Raw genomic sequence first — 6362 nt, 5'->3', positions numbered from 1 at the left:
ATACGTTTAAACGTTAAACTATATGTTATTAAGTGTTCCTCAACAGTCGCCTTGTAAGAAGTTACTTGTAAGAATATTGATTACTAGAAAGATAGGAAGCGTTTTAACGTTATACAATATGTTATTAAGTGTTCCTAACAGTGACGTCCGTTCATGAGGCGTTTACAATGTATTAACGAAACGTTTAACATTTGCTTTACTGACAGGCAAATATCAGTTACGAGCTGTTGTACAACTTAAATCGGGTGTTTGAGGCTTTGTTTTAGTACTTGGATATCTGATAATGAATCTGCCTCAAAATGCAATCTATTTCTCATTACTTCAGTAAATGGCGTCTTTCCCCCTTAAACTTATTAAAATATTTATAAATGGTTGAAAAAACGAAAGCGTTTATGACGGGTTCAACCGTTAGTCTTAATACAGTGTACACAGAGGTTGTCGTACTTTGCCTCTTTTACTGAAATCTGATTGGCGCTTTTTGAAACGGACGCCAGACGAACCTGATGTGACGTAGTGGTCCGCTGCGAGAATTCACAGAAAATGAGGGGTGTTTTTGTTCGGAGAGAGTTTAATATCTTGTTCGCTGCAATACAAATTGTGAGGCCTTTGAACTTAACTTGTGCACGTTTTGCCATAAAAATGAAAATGAAAAGTCGTCAGTGATTTGTGACGGGAACCCGCCGCGTGGGGCACTCACAATAGGGTCGAACCTTCGCTGGGAATTGATGAAATTTAAGGGATTCGCGGGAGGTTTTATCGCTACTCGGTTGATTGAGTGTTCATTTGTTGCAACAAAGTGTTTTCGCTTGAACACTATTGTTTCTTTTATCTTGAATATTATCGGATTTACCGTGGCAAAGGCACGTCACTTTCTGTGGAGGTTAACATCACTTTCAGTTTGTTCCCGATTTTTCCCGCTTTCGCTAGGGACTCAATAAAAGTTCATAATTCAAGGTCAATATATAAGGGAAAACATGGTAGGGTAGTCCTCAAACTTGCGATTTTCGACAATGCAATTTACACACCATGTATAACTTGGGGGGGGGGGGGGTGAAGCAGTCACCATGGCAACGTGTGGCGATTTCTGAGTGACGTCACAGCCACGATGAATAACAGCCAACATTGTACGTAACCTAGCTGAACTGAAGTCACGCTTACAGTTCAAACGCACATGTATTCACAACAGAATTTACTGTTAGCTGCCTTCAGAGCGAGAAGGGAAACACATTATGGACATCATGAGAACTGAGTCAAGACATTTCCAAAACAAGAATCCTTTACCAACTAAAAGATGGCTTCTTATACATAAACACAGTCTTTAAAAATGAGACAATTGGTTCCGAGTGGGGAGAACCACTGTTCTATTTCCACCGGCATTCACTTTCTGTTGCATTAACAAACCTTCTCCACTAGTCGTAACCCCATCTTATTAACGAGACAAGACAGGGCTGAGAAAGCTCGACCATTAGCAGAGCAAGTTCAATTCACAAGCGAAAGTCATTGCGTGAGTCAGACAGTCAGAAACAATTCAAGTCCAATTCAAGCAAGATTCTTATTTGGTCACTTAGGAAGTACAAAAACAGAAGGTTCATGCATAACTCCGATTTCAAGTTACCAACAACACACGTAGCACCGCATCAGAATGGGCTGCATGGGCGTCATCATAAGAAGCAACACCCCTACTCATTACCTGAAGAGTTATCAATATCAACAACTGCAACAAAAACGGCAAAGACAAGCAACGTACTCGATAGCCCGAAATTGCGACCACACTTTAAAGCACAATGCAGTGTTCCTGACATTACAGTCAGCTAGACTTAGCAAACAACTCTTCGTCAAAATAACTTCAAGTTCCTTATTCGTTTACAGATCGCAATTACTGACGTTTTCGAAAGTTTCGAATCCTAGATGACGAGTATTTGCGCTCGTTCGTGAGAGTCGAACCTCTGCTGCGCGCAGACAAACAGAGGTTGGTTTACAAGGAAATGAGACAGGAAACACGACCATGCTCTCGCAGATCTTCAAGTAAATGTCTAACATTTACCTAATCACATGTAGGCAGTATCAAGCGTCGTTATATTTCGCTCTCGGAAACCCGTCTCGTGTATACACTACCGAGAAGCATCCCTATAGGTTTGCAGTTAAAGTAATGCCTTCAGGATTCAACCCACCTATTGTTGCTCAGTTCACAGACAGTCAAGAATATTATTTATTCCACTTCTCTTGCCATGCGTTTGTACACAGACTAGCCAAAAAAAACCAGTCCGACCCCTGATGTGTAAGCACTGTGACAAGCCAAATTCCATCAACAGATAAAACTAGATTTATATTTGTGGACAAACACATGGCTCTTTCGGCAATTTGTTGTACTTCATGTCATGTTATGTTATTGACTGATGGGACATAGATCAGTAGAAAGTTACATAGTGATCAGTGCCAATAGTTTCGTACATATGATGTAGGCTTATAAAAATACATCTTTAATGTGACGTCACAACGTCACAATACATTCCTGCTTAGGTACATACCAAAATACAACCAAATTGGACATATAGTCCTGTAGATATAGGCCATAGGAAAATGCACTTTTAATGTGACGTCACGTGACACGTGATGACGTCATGATGACGTTACTTCAATCTCCATCTATAACACATCCCAGTCTATATGTACAAACCAATTTGCAACCCAATCGGACCAGTAGTTCTGTAGATATGGACCTTCAAAATATGCACCCTAATATGGGACCAAAGTCATAAGCGTTCTGATATCATCGTCAGAACTAAAATAATAACAATAATGCTAACAATACAAGCAATAACCAACTTATTTGTCTATAGTACTGGGATCCAATTCCAAAATAACTAGTTTAAAGTATTGAATTAACGCTGAGCATCTCATACAGCTACATCTTTACGAGACAGTGATGTGCACATCCAACTTTAAGGATAAAGTATACTTTAACTTTGTCATTCTTAATAACAACGCTTGCCTTTCCGATTATAAAACCAATAGGAAGCAGGTGGACGGATTAGACAAGAAACGCTCCCCCGGGCAGCTGAGTGATTTTGTCAGCAATGAAACACACTATCTCCAGCAATTCTAGGATTTCATCTAAGATGTAGAACAAGGGCTCCATCGATCGAAGAGATCAGAGCGTTTGATAAGGATTCGGGAAAACGCTGAATTCCACATTATACGAAAATGCATGCCTTGAAGCGGTACATCTCAGCAGGAAAAAAAAAGGTAATAAAAAGCTTGGGTGTACATTAACTGTCATTTTTGCTGGCGGATATAAGTCCATTTGTAGGATTTATTCTGACCTGGGTGATTATTTCTTTAGCGTTTTATTGAGGTTGACAGGTGGAGTTGAGTCGATTGTGTTATAAAATAAGAGTAGGGGTTCAATCCATTTCAATAAAGGAATATAGGTCCCCCAACTGCTTGAACTAAACAAGGAAGGTGAGAGAGCACGGGCGTCGCGGGGGGGGGGGGGGCAAGGGGGCGCTCCCCCTGGAAAAACACCCCCCCCAAGAAAAAAAGGGGGGAAAAAGAAAATAAGAGGTGTGAAGTAATATTTGCTTTTAATTTAATACACATTTAACAAAAATGGGCGTCTTCAGGGGTGTCAATGAGGGTGGGGTGGGAAAACGTTCCCCGCCCACCTCGAAAAAAATGATAAATTGAGAATAATATGCTGGAGAAAGTACAAGGATTTTTGGGGAAATGTGCTTTGCCCCCCCCCCCCCTCAGAAGGGAGTATGTGAGAGAGTACCCGAGAAGCGGTTTAATCCCGGTGTTATATTATTGGAATTTGGTTTTCAAATCCCATAATCGGGATTATATTTTTGTTGTGGAATCATAAACTGGATTAAGCTTTTTCAGTATTTAGTATTCTCAATGCCCTATGCCGAATGGAAAAGTAAGGTAAAACTTCAAACGACTAAATAAACTAGAATGAAAGTTTGCATAAGCTTTCGTAGCAACAACTATACGGGACATCATCATGTACAGTCGAAACAGAAGGTGGTGATCAATACATTATCAATGGCCTTTGCTACATTTTTCCTACAGTAAATAAATAAACTTTCTAAATACGATAACGTTGGGTGTCCTTATTGTAAGTCTGTTATTTTTGTTTTAAATGTCTCCATCGGAAACATTAACATTGAATGCGTGAATCAATATTTTAGATCATGTACGCAGTTTTACCGACCACTTCTCTTCCTGCCGCTTCGCTGATTTTTTACGCGTCATTTAGGCCCGGTTAAAACAAATCGTTGTCATGGCAACGGCACCTAAGGTGGCAGGATGCACATGAATTATTTTTTGGCCTGAGGAATGTCTGGGGATAACTCATGCTCAAACTAAAGACAGGTGCACGCATTACAAAAAGGTGAACGCACGAAAAGGTGACTCAAAAAATACTAGTATGGTTCTTTTTTAAAGATAGTATATGATCATTTGCCTTTTGTGCATTTTGTTTTTGTGTGAAGCAACAAAATAGTCTATGCATTAGACCACGGCAATTAGGTCTATGATATGTGAGCAGATTCGCTGATTAATAAGGCAAAGCAACCGCCTCTTGACCTCTAGATTTCGACCAATCTGCGGGCGTTTTCTATATCGAGTCTTCGGTCATTCACCAGTTGCGCATCATAGACAATGGATAAAATAAAACCTGTGCCACGCGCCCTGTATCATGTTACGCGATAATGTGCCCTGCTGTTGTTGTATTACAAAACGCTGCATTCGAATTGACAAATCAAACCAGTTAGTCCTGATTTGGATATGAAATGACGTCACGATTTAGTAAAGTTGACTCATATTTGCTGGCGCGCGGCTTGCAATCTGCATGGCTAGACATAGACGTTATACAGGAGACTCTTGGCTCCGTGGATAACGGGTGATACTCAGACTAGCAACAAAATGGCTCCAGATATGAATAGCAAGTTTGCATGGTTAGGATATCAGCAAGGTATAGTTTGCGGAAACACCATGTGAAATTAATCTCTATGAGTATATGACGGTTCTGAGAAGAACCGGTTGAACTCAACGTTTCGGAGAGCATACTCTGTCCGTCGTCAGGAGAATGGTTCCACAATGGCTCTAACTTTTTAAAAAAGGTATATATCACCAACTATAACCTGTGGAGGTTGCAGCACAATGGCCACTATTCATTTTCAAAAAACAGAGAAAACATAGGGTTTCGTAAGCAGATTCCATTACTTATACACGTATCAAAAGTGTGTCCACGGGCACACTTTTATTTAAACCACCGCCAATGATTGTTTTCTTCTGAAGTATACAATTTCAGGCGGGAATAATTTCACAAGGTAATTTGATTATTATTTCATTTTAATAATGATATTAATCTGGTTTTTACAAGAAATCTCAACATTTGATATCGTCAAGAAAAGAAAATCCCATCTTAATCACACTTTTACTTACATTTGCTGTTTCACAAACGAAGTTGGTACTCGATGATTTGTGTCTCCTGCCACTGTACAACTGGAGAGCTATGTCTAATGCATGAGGTTTTTATAATTGCATAGCCAGACGGCAGGCTCTAAGAGAATTCTCATATGCACGGGAAAATGATGCTTTCGTCATGATCCCGCTTTGCAAAAACATACTTGCCAACAAAATATTTATTCAAATAAGGTGCTAATTCGACTCACAGTAGCCCCCACTTTTTAAGGCATTAACCTTATCCACGGTACATTATAACGTTGAATCGACTGCAACTGCCCACTTCAATTTGCGTCTACAGAGATAAGTATTCGGATAAGCCCATTTAACTTACGATTCCGGGAAATAAATGTCCTGGGTGGACGGGGTATCGATGCTTCTAGGATCGCGGGATATTTCACCAATGTTTGTTTAAAATTTGAGTTTGTAAACACCCGGCCGAGACCGGGTGATTCTAGCAAACAGGCTGCAAGGTTTTAGGCTGACAGGGAAATTCTGAAATGATGTGAGGAAACTAAATACTTCACGGAAGGAAGGAATGACGTCAATCTGACGCGGGGACATGCCTCATCTTCATAGTACACCCACCCATGCTCATTGAAGCCCTCTACGTAGACTACCTTCACCGATTGAGGGGTATGCATCCGTAAGTTGCACTAGTCCGAATGATTTCGGAAGGGAGAGGTCAAGTTTCGGCATGATATTTCTCTTTCGTGTCTTGCGATTTATCATTGTCTATAAAAAATGTATGCTTGTGACAATTTTACAAAGGCATTGATTTCGGGGCCTCGATGGTGATTTTCTTAACAATAATAACAGGCATTTATATGGGCTCCGTGCGCCAACAAAAGAGGGCGCCATTTTACCTAGCAACGACGTCCCATGGGCGG

This window comes from Patiria miniata, unplaced genomic scaffold, assembly GCF_015706575.1.
Source record: "Patiria miniata isolate m_02_andy unplaced genomic scaffold, ASM1570657v1 HiC_scaffold_22, whole genome shotgun sequence".
Lineage (NCBI taxonomy): Eukaryota > Metazoa > Echinodermata > Asteroidea > Valvatida > Asterinidae > Patiria > Patiria miniata.
Note: the sequence above shows the minus strand (reverse complement) of the source record.